Here is a 10,825-nt window from a genome sequence, read left to right as displayed (position 1 = left end):
CAAAGCCCTTTGTTAGAACTGTTAAAAGTTTACAATTATCTAATGCATATAATTATCTGGCTCACATATTTTGTTTTTTCCTTTGTTTTTTTCTCATAAAGTCTGGCTTCAGAACTCCAGTTGCTCAGTTTGTGTAGAGAACTCTCCTCTTTCTACTATGCAGATGCCTGAACTTTCCTAACAAGAGAACCAAAGTAACTGTTTTCTTCTGATTGTTTGTAAAATATTCTTAGAAACTTAGAAATAATTGTAATACAGTAATGATAGGAGGAAGATGGTGTTATGATGATGGATGTCTGTTTGCCATCACCATACTATCTTTTTAATTATGCTGATATATGCCAATGTAATCCAATTAAAGGTAAGAACTGATTAGGAATGGGAGATGTCACAGCCAGATGAGTCTCAGACATGTTCAGATGTGACAAATTGTTATTAAATAAGGAGATGACAGTCCTCAAACATATTCTCTAACTCTTATGACATGCCTGTGATACAGGTCTTTACAGCAGCCCCTGCTGAGACCATAGTGAAATTGTGGGGGATGGAATATATTCTGCACTGGGGTTTGTTACAATCCACTTTGATGGATCTGAGTTACAGGCTATGGAAGTCAATGCCAATGCCCATTGTGGCTAGGGAAAATGAAAAGTTTTTATATTTACCTGTTAGACCATTGCTTTCTATTGGGAGACATGTCTTGGTGAGCTGCCTTCTAGTTCCAAGATGCCGGATGTCTCTACCTTAACATATTATTAACTGGCTTTGAGTTTTCTCTTAAAATATTTCTTTAAAGAATCTCTGATTGCATCCCTTCCCCTACCACTCTACTAGTGATGCTAGTCTTGATGCCCTCTTCATCTTCTACTCTTATTCTAGTCTTTGAGTCTTTTCCAAACTGATCCATATGCTTGGAAAGTCTTCCTCAGCCTAGTTTGACAATCTACTTTCCTTCCTGTGTTCAAGTCCCTCTTCAGACACACTTCCTCCACAGATAAGGTTAAAAAAACCCAACCCTATTATTGTCTCCTCTGCTCTGGGCTCCCCAGTGCATGTTGGCTTCTCTGTTTTTGTCCTGTAAACTGACTCCTCTTCAGAGCTGACATTCGTGTTTTATAGAGCACCAGACACATCGTCAGTGCTTAATAAATAATATATAATTAATAATAAAGTTCTTTTGCTTCTCTTCTTAGTTGAATTAATACCTATTTTTAATTAACTCTTCTATTATACTGTCTTTATCTGCACTCTAGAGACTAGCTGCAGGTGAGGGCCCTCAGACACAGAAGCCAAAAAAACAGATTATCTGGGTAAAAATCAGGTGGGGGAGAAGGCAGCAGAAAACAGAACTCTTAAGAAACCAAATTCTTGTTTATAGATCAGTATCTTTAGTGATAAAGAGTGAAAGTGAGAAATTCCAAAAACAGGATCCTGTCCTGGAAGGTCATTAAGAAAGAAAATTTCTAAGAGGTACAAGCAATAGCACTTTTTATAGACCATATGGCTGGATAAGTTGCCCCAAGCAGAGCAGCAACAACAAAAGTGATTGGAGGTTATAGAGAGGTTTGATGGATATGATCTGTGTCTTTGGGTGTGGGGATATTTACTGCGAAATTTCATGGATCTGAATTGCTGTGTAATGGTGAATTATTAAGAATCACTGGGAATGGTGACGTTTGGTAAATCTGAATAGTCAGAAGGGGTGATAGGAAAATTGGATGGATCTGAATCTTGGGGGTGTGGTAATAAAGTGGTTGGCTGGATCTGAATTGCTGGGTGATTTAGAGGCAGGCAGGCTAGCTAGAGCTGAATATTGGTTGTGAGGGAGACAGATAATAGGAGGCTGCATAGGTCTTATTAATCTGTGTTATTGCTTTAATGATTTATACTTTATGCAGACCATTCAGCAAAAACGCATTGTAAATAAGCACGTTATGTAGTGTGCAATAGGCACACAAGACAACGATCCACCACATAGGAACCACACTGTCAGAAATAATACAACAGTAATGCGATTTATTACAGTATTTTGTAGGAACCCTAGACAAGGATCAGGTTGCCATTGTACAAGGCACTGTACAGACAGATAAAGGAGATAGTCACTGTCCCAGGGAGTTTACAACCCAGTTCTGCAATGGCCTATGCACGGGTAACTTTATGCGAGTGCTTCCTGCAGGTCTCAGGGCAGGCACAACCTGGCGTCTCTGCCCTGGCCCAGGCTTAAGTTTGCAGCACACGCCAATAGCTACCACCACCCGCGACGTGGGCCTCGCCCTCCTCCCACCCTCATCTCTGAGCTCCATTTCTCTAGCCTGTCCCAAGCCGTGCTCCCTTGGCTTTTCCCGTTTAAACTGAGGAGAATCGCTCGTCGCTCGGCTAGTAAAGCCTGGCACAGCTCTAGATTTGGCTGCTAGGGCCTGGTTCAGCTCTTGGCTCGGTTGCTCGGGCCTGGCTCGGTTACTTGGCGCTCATGTACCCGCCCTGGCCGAGGTCCTCGGAGCGGCGGCGGTAGTAGGAGCCGGAGGAGATCGAGTAGCTCGGGCCCCTTCCCCGAGGCCAGGCCCCGCCGCGCCCGGGACCCCCAGCTCCGCCGCGACCTCGCCCCACCCCCTCGGGCTACGCGGCGAGCCAGGCCCAGGCCCTTCCTGCAGCAGGTAGGCTCCGGGCCTAGACGCTCGGCCCGGCCTGGCTGAGCACGGCCCGTGCCCCTCCCGAGGCCGGCCTGGCCGCCGCAGCCACCGGCTGGCACTGGGCGGGGGGCGGAAGCGGCGGTGTCGGGGGTGGGAGGCCACCAGAGGGTCCTGCGGCTCCAGGTGCTGGGGTGAAGCGGGGCAGGGGGCGGTACGGGGGAGGGTGTCCCCGAGCTGGGCTCCAGGGAGGTGGTAACTTGGTTTCTGGGTGTCCCGCGGCGCGGAGTCTCCCTAGGACAGGTGCAGCACTGGGCTTCCTGCTGCCCCGGAGAGCAGCCTGCCTGGCGCCCTCCGCTTGCCCGCCCTGGGCACAGCCCCGGAAAATGCCACCGTCCGGCAGCCCCCGGCACAGAAAATCCGAGTCACCGTGAGTGAAACTGAAAGGCTTCCCGCTTGTCAGACACTGCATGTCCAATGCCACGTTAAACCGGAGACTGGTCACTGGCAGTGCCTCAGGGCCCTTGGAAACCCCGCTAACTAGCAGCAGCAGAAATGAAGGAGTTGCCTGTCATGCTCATCTGCTTCATTTTCTATCTCCAGCTCCATTTGGTCATCACACTCCTCCTTACACAGCAGGGCAGGAGGGATGGGGTTAATTCTGTTTTCACTTTTCTGGCTGTGGTATAACTGTTATTCTAAGCCACTTGGTTGGAAACAGAAGCAGGAGGACAGTTTTTATCTTCCGGGTTGAGTATACCAGTCAGTTCCTCCACTCAGGACTTTCATAAGATATCGGAGTGGCTATTGTTTTTTTGTTGCTGTTGTTTTGACACATGCTGTAGGTACAGCAGGACTTAATATTTAAAAACAATAAAGAAAACTTACTGGGCTACCAAAATTAAGACAACCAAGTTTAATTAAATGTAAATTGCTGATTGTCCTTGAACAACTTGCCTTACAAAATTATTCCTGTAGCGGTCAGCGGTGTTGTGAAACATGAGCGTAGGACAGGTTATTTTATCACAATAGTTTTGGGATCGAATAAGTTCCTTTTCTCTCCTTGTAATGATGCTTACTGTACGCCTGCTCTGAGGAATGAGAGTAATTTGTTCTGAACAGGGTACTCAGTACACATTAGCCTGGTGATGTGGAAGTAAAGTACCTTGTCCTTCACAGCCATGTGCTGTTACAAAGCAGCTATGAGAGAGGATTGGGTATTTCAACTCTTCATTGGCTTTGAATTCCTACTCTTAGAGGTAGGTTCTACATTTGAACAGCTGTCCATGTTGGCAGAGTCTCAATTGTTCATTCAATAGGGCAAGGAGTTGGGGTCATTGTGGAAAACAGTTAAAATAATTGGTGGTTTAAATTCATACGTCTTCCCACATAATGTTGAAATTCCTTTGTAGTACCATCCTGCAAAGGGAGGCTTCTCCAACAGCAGTATGAATTAAAGTATCTGGTGAAATCAGGCACAGGCTTGCCCTGTGGAGAGGGAAGAACAAATATCCAAAAGGATAGGGAGGTCACCCACAGAGAAGAGGAGGTGCAAGTAAATTACTTAATTTTAGGGTGTAGATTTTAAAGGGATGTTATCTTCAAAGTCATGTCTCTGACTTTTTGTCTAATCTTGTTATGATTTATAGTTAAGATTTTATAGGTAAGAACTGAGACACTAGAGGAAAAAACAACTTTTTTCAGTTTTTGTTCGTTTGACAGCACTGTTTCCCCATGCAGTCAGTTTCCCTTGTTGGAGTGCGTCTCAGTAAGATGGAGGTAGAGAAACAAGCATTGTGTGTGTAGGTGTTTTTATTTATTTATTTTTTAAATCTGCAAAAACTGACCAAATGGACTTGGGCAGATATAGGGCCTGAAACCTGCTTTTAAGTTAAAACAAACAAACAAACAATCCCTCCAATTGATGATCCTCCTTGTAACTAAGTTTGTTCATGTCTCCTGACTTTTTTTTTTTTTTCAATTTGCTCCTTCCATACTTACTCTGTAAGAAACTTTGAATCAGGAACTCATTCCAAGGAGTATGATGTCCTCAGTAAGGGACTGGAGATATCTTGCATGTTGAGATGCCACTGTATAGAAATTGAGGCTACCAATGTCTTCCTTTCATCTCTGTTCCATCTGAAATTTGGAGAAGGCGCTTTACATTTAGCTTGTAAGTGTACTCCACTTAGGAAGAAACAATCAGTTGCACACATACAAAACGGGAAATGACTGCCGAGGAAGGAGTACTGCGGAAAGGGATCACGGGGTCATAGTGGATCACAAGCTAAATATGAGTCAACAGCGTTTACCAACACAGTTGCCAAAAAAAAAAACAACAAAAAAAAGTTAATTCTGGGATGTATTAGCAAGAGTGTTGTAAGTAAGACATGAGAAGTAATTCTTCAGCTCTACTCTGCACTGATCAGGCCTCAACCGGAGTATAGTGTTCAGTTCTGGGTGCCACATTTCAGGAAAGATGTGGACAAATTGGAGGAAGTCTGGAAAAGAGCAACAAAAATGATCTATGAGGGAAGATTGAAAAAACTGGATTTGTTTAGTCTGGAGAAGACTGAGAGGGGACATACATTTTCAAGTATGTAAAAGGTTACAAGGAGGAGGGAGAAAAATTATTCTCTGGGCTTAAATTGCAGCAAGGGAAGTTTGGGTTGGAAAAACTTCCTAACTGTCAGTTAAGCACGGGAACAAATTGCTGAGGGAGGTTGTGGAATTTCCATCATTGGAGATTTTTAAGAGCCAGTTAGACAAACACCTGTCAGGGATGATCTAGATAATACTTAGTCCTGCCATGAGTACGGGGGCTGGAGTAGATGACCTCTCAAGGTCCTTCCAGTTCTATGATTTCCTGGTTCCCTGTGGCAGAACATTGTGTGCGTGTGGTGTGTGTTTTGTTTTTTTTTAATAAATGGTTTAATACATGAATCTGATACTGTGATACATGGTCACCATGCTAACCTTTGGTCTTTTCAACTTAACAGTGTCCCTTAAATTACTGAATACGTTCTCTACACCTTAACTGCACCTTAAAAATTTTGTCTGGGAATGTGTATTTAGTTCTTGAATTGTTCTCCTAAATCATTCCTTCAGAGCCCTTATTAATTTTGTTGCTCTTCTCTGAATTTCTCCTAATTTGTTTTGCCATGCTCACAATATGTTAGCACTTTTCAAACACAAGAAAATGTTCCGTTCCCACCTTGAAACGCTTACAAGCTAAACGGCAAATGAAGAGCATGGGTGTAACATAGTCAAAGGCCTGGTCTGTACTGGGGGGTTTGATCTAAGTTGTGCTAATAATGTAGCTGAAGTCGACCTACTTAGATCTGCTCACCGCGGTATCTTCATTGTGGTGAGTTGACTGCTGCCACTCCCCTATCGACTCCGCCTGCACCTCTCCTGGTGGTGGAGTACAGGAGTCAATGGGGGAGCACTTGGGGATCGATTTATCGCCTCTAGACGAGAGGCAATAAATCGACCACCTACTCGATCGATTGCTGCCCACCGATCTAAGAATATATTAACACTTCAGGCTGGGATGGTGTGTGAGTCCCAGTTTGAGGAGACTTACTCACACTATATATTAATGAGTTCAAAATAAGGGTGTTGGGGAGGAATAGTATAGGGTGACCCACAAGGAAGTAATGTAATGAAATTGTTTCCTATATTCCTACCTTCTCCTTTACACATTTCCTAATGGTGAGATCTATTAAACTTTGGAATTGTCTCCTGATGGAAGCTCCATTGCTTGGGACATTTAAAACAGGAGTGGATATCGGCTCAGGGAATAGACAAGAACATCCTGCCTTGGCACCCAAAGAAGTGGAGTATAAATGAAAGTCTTTGTTGGCTCTAATTTTTATGATCTGTTCTCTGAAGCTTCCATGAGGTATTGGATGCTGGGATTGGGTGCAGAGGGAAGTTGTCTGAACCCATGTGCTAGCAGAGCTCATCTTTCAACTTCCATGAAGAACCTTCATATGCGGTTTTGAGTGCTCACCCAGTAGTACAGCTGAGTTATCACTCTTATGAGGCCTTTTTGGCTGTGTTGGCAGGTGATAACCCTGGCACCACCCTCTTAGTCTTACAAAAGTTGTTAGACACAAGCATGTAACATTTATCCTGCATCTTGTGCAATTTATAATTCCCACAAGGCTTCTATCTCTGAAACCACTTCTCTGATTCCCTTTAACCTTTCCAACAAAATTTTCTTTTGGATTGAGGCTGAGCATGTGAAATTCGAGGCCAATCAGAGACTTGTTGGATGAATTAGAAGGGAATCAGGAATAAGCATTGAAACTGACTTTTCTTGTTAACCACAGAGTCACTTAAAAAAATCACACATTTTCCTGCGCCTCCTTTTTCCTGCTATATTGGTGACAGTCTGTCCAGGCAGAATTTGATGTGCATGCCTGTACCAAACCCAAACTTTTCATTTCCCTTCTCTTGTTTAGAAGGTCTTAATTCAGAAATGCTCCAGTTTCACCTTTTGGCCAGGTCATACCTACTCTGAATCACTATCTTATCTGCCTGCTTGCTTTTGTGAATTAGGGAATCACAAGGAGCTCTCTGGGTTTAGGTGAGGTGCTTGCTTCCAGTTGGTTTTTACAGGTACTGGTTTTGTGGTAACATACCCTCAGGCTCAACTTAAATCTGTAAAAGATCTAATTCTGCCTATAGCAGCAAATCTGTTTACAGGATTAGACCCCAATTCTGTAAATGCTTACATACATGCTGCTTTGAGTAGTTCCACTGAAATCTGTGGGCCACATCTTGTTCTGGCTACTGTTAGAGATGGATTACTGGACTTAGATGGACCTTAAGTCTGATCCCATATGGAATTTAGTATGTTCCTGTATGTGTTTGCCTTATCTGGGGCTTAGATTATAAGAATCATTACCTCTCCATCCCAAAAGAGCCAGTTTTTTTTAAGTGTTAATTTACACTTTACCTCACTGTTCCCCATTCTTCTCCATACCATACCTTTGAGAGGGAGGCATAGTCTGAGAATATTGAACTGGGAACTAGGAACTCTAGTGTTCTGATATCAGCTGTGCTATTGACTCAGATTGTGGCTTTTAACAAGTCACTTCCCCTTTTTGTGCATTTCCTCATTTGTCGATTGTGAAGTTGGTTTGGAAATGAAAATTGCTATACATGTGCTAAGTAGATAATAGAGCTAGAAAAGGCCAGTCAGGTTGTCCAATCTGACCACCTAAATTTTGAAGGAAATACTCTCTTACATTTTCCCCACTGATGTCTCGTCTCTTCTAGCCTGTTTGCCAGTCTTTGCAGTGTTGATACCTTCTCAGATTTCCCTTGGCACTTCCTCTTCCATGTGATCTTGTGAATAACTAACCTAAATCTTTTGCCAGCTTAATTTTTCTCCTCCTCTTTTATCAGTTGAAGAGTTCTCTCCCTCAACTTACTTTATCATGAGAAGTATTTTTGACTATCTCCCTGAGTCTCCTGTCTTCAGTGCCACATTTTAGTCCCCGTTGTCTATTGCAATTTTGGTGTCAGTTGCTCTTTTTGTGTTATCTAGCTTTTCTATATTTCATGCAAAAACTACTCATTCATCATTATAACTGGGAATTTAAACACAGAAGTCAGGAAATTCCAGTTAAGGTTCTCATGGCAACTAACTTCTTGTTGTACTTGCACAATATTTTGTATTGATGAAGGTAGTGCTTAATGTCTGTGCAAAGTGGTTGGTTGTGTTGCTGCAGCAACACAAACTTTTGAATTTCCTGACTTGTGTTTATATTCTCAAACATAATTAGACTAACACAGTTTTGGTACTGGATTCCCCCCCCCCCCCTTTTTTTTTTTTTTTTTTTTTTTTTTTTTTTTTTTTTACAAATAAACAATTCAAATTTCTCATTGAAAGAAAATTGTGTTTTTCTTTTTTGATGAGAGATTGAAATATGCCAGGTTGAAGATGCATATTCATTTTGAGCAGTGCACTTCGATGCATTTAAAATCCTAGTAGAAGATCACACCATGCAATTCTTAATATTCCATTATGTCTAAAACAGGTATTTTCAAACAGACGAAAGGTTTTCTGTTTCATAGCAAGCTTGGTCCGTGGCAAGTGTGAAGATCTTTAAATTTAAACTTTTTAAAATTTAAGGATGTAGAAGTCTGAATGACTGGATTAATTTTTTTTCAATATTTCAGTACTGGCAGAATTTAAAAACCTAGCAAACATGCCAAGTCTTTCTGGGGTGAGTAACTTCAGCTCACAGGGTTATAGTTTGAGACAGTTAAAGCCTAAAAACAGTCTTGGCATGAAAGTGTTGCCTCATCCCTAACCCTGGGCCCAGTTCTGTAATCGCCACACAAGTTGACTTTCCATCAACTTCAGTGAGAGCTTTCTGCGTACAAAGACTGTAGAGCAGGGGTAGGCAACCTATGGCACGTGTGCCAAAGGTGGCATGCGAGCTGATTTTCAGGGGACTCACACTGGCCGGGTCCTGGCCACCGGTCCGGGGGGCTCTGCATTTTAATTTAATTTTTAAATGAAGTTTCTTAAATATTTTTAAAAACCTTTATTTACTTTACATACAACAATAGTTTAGTTATATATTATAGACTTATAGAAAGAGACCTTCTGAAATGTTAAAATGTATTACTGGCACACAAAATCTTAAATTAGAGTGAATAAATGAAGCCGTGGCACACCACTTCTGAAAGGTTGCTGACCCCTGCTGTAGAGGATCAAGCCTCTGTAAAGTTGCTGAAATCCATCTTGCATCATGAGTATCAGTCTGTCTATCCGTTTCTATCTCCTTTCTCCATCCTAATGACACTATCTTATGGTGTAGCTTGAGAGCTGACAGACTTCGGGTTCTTGGAGCTCTAAGACAGTGGCTGAAATGGTTGCAGGGAACTGCTACTTCCAGTGTAACTATGGTGCAGATTTTTTCATGAGTAAAGTCATGACAGTGAGGGTCAAAAGTAGGATTCCATGAATGCATCCTATGCTACAAAACAGATCACCAACAAGAGACCATTACATGAATGTATAAAATAAATGGTAGAACACTTTCAAATTTGGGGAGGGATTTTTTTCTTTTCCCACCGTAGTGTACTATAATACTTATATAGTTTCAGGTATTAGTCTATCAAATGGTATAATCAAATACAAGGGAACAGGGTAGGCTTGTGGTTAGAGCAGGAGACTGAGTATTGGGATTCTGCAGTTCTAGTTCTGGCTCTGCCACTGTTCTGGTGTTGTACTTAATAAGTAATTTCATCTCCTTATACCTCCCATTTTATAACACCTGTGTCACAGGAGGGGAAGGTATTGGTCTTAACTCTGTGTAAAATGCTCTGAAATCCTTACTTAAGATTTGCATCATAACATACTTTGTGTCTCCACTGCATATTCATTAAACTTCCTTGCAGCCGTCTTTTAGTGCCCTGTTACAACCCCAGAAAGAAGTCTCTTTTTAAAGTTTGAATAAAAGCAGGAAGAACAAGAACTATGTGATTATCATGATATGGTTCATGGATGACCCGCAAGAAACGAAGTTAAAAAGCAGAGGGTTAGAGTCACTAAACAGAAGACTAGATGTTAAGCTCATGGACTGCAGCCTCAGAAGTTGGTATGGTCCTATGCCACTGCAGTGAAGGATGCTGAGAGGCCCTTTTCTTCTGCTGTAACCTCTGTAAAAGTTAGACTAGTGGAACTGTTCTGGATAGAGGGCCATGTTATCATTCTAAACTGTGTTTACATAGTTCAGATTCCAGTATTTCATGCTGCAAGAAGTGATCATACCTAGGGGCCTTCCAAATTCACAGTCCATTTTGATCAATTTCACATCCAGTGGGTTTTAAAATTAGTCAATTTCATGTTTTCAGCTGTTTACATCTGAAATTTCATGGTGGTGTTACCATGGGGGTCCCGACCCAAAAGGAGGTTGTGGGGGTGTGTGTGTCACAAAGCTGTTGTAGGGGGTTTCAGGATTGCCACCCTCACTTCTGCACTGTCTTTGGGGCTGGGCTCTGAAGGCAGCAGCCATGAAGCTTCCTGCAGTTGAGGGAGGTATCTGGAGGTGGGTCTGATCTCCCACTGAGAGCAGCTGTGCAGGCCTGCCCCCTGCCTAGTGCAGACTAGCAGTTAGGAGCCCCTGGCTGGGGTGCCCCCAGCCCTGCCTCTCCCACTACCCTCCTGTCAT

At 42.7% G+C, this 10,825-nt stretch overlaps 1 protein-coding gene across 4 annotated transcripts in view; it reads left to right on the top strand.

Moving 5' to 3' along the window:
* Nucleotides 1-2,484: 2,484 nt before the first annotated feature.
* Nucleotides 2,485-10,825, top strand: part of AMBRA1 (autophagy and beclin 1 regulator 1) — a 197,552-nt gene continuing 189,211 nt past the window's right edge. For 2 of the 4 annotated variants that reach the window (XM_050955229.1, XM_050955230.1), the window contains exon 1: nucleotides 2,485-2,654. The gene's annotated coding sequence lies outside the window, so the exon portion shown is untranslated. The remainder of the gene's footprint in view (nucleotides 2,655-10,825) is intronic. The other 2 variants (XM_050955228.1, XM_050955227.1) reach the window with 1 other exon arrangement.

Source organism: Gopherus flavomarginatus, chromosome 5 (assembly GCF_025201925.1).
Source record: "Gopherus flavomarginatus isolate rGopFla2 chromosome 5, rGopFla2.mat.asm, whole genome shotgun sequence".
Lineage (NCBI taxonomy): Eukaryota > Metazoa > Chordata > Testudines > Testudinidae > Gopherus > Gopherus flavomarginatus.
This window is presented reverse-complemented; position numbering and strand designations above follow the sequence as displayed.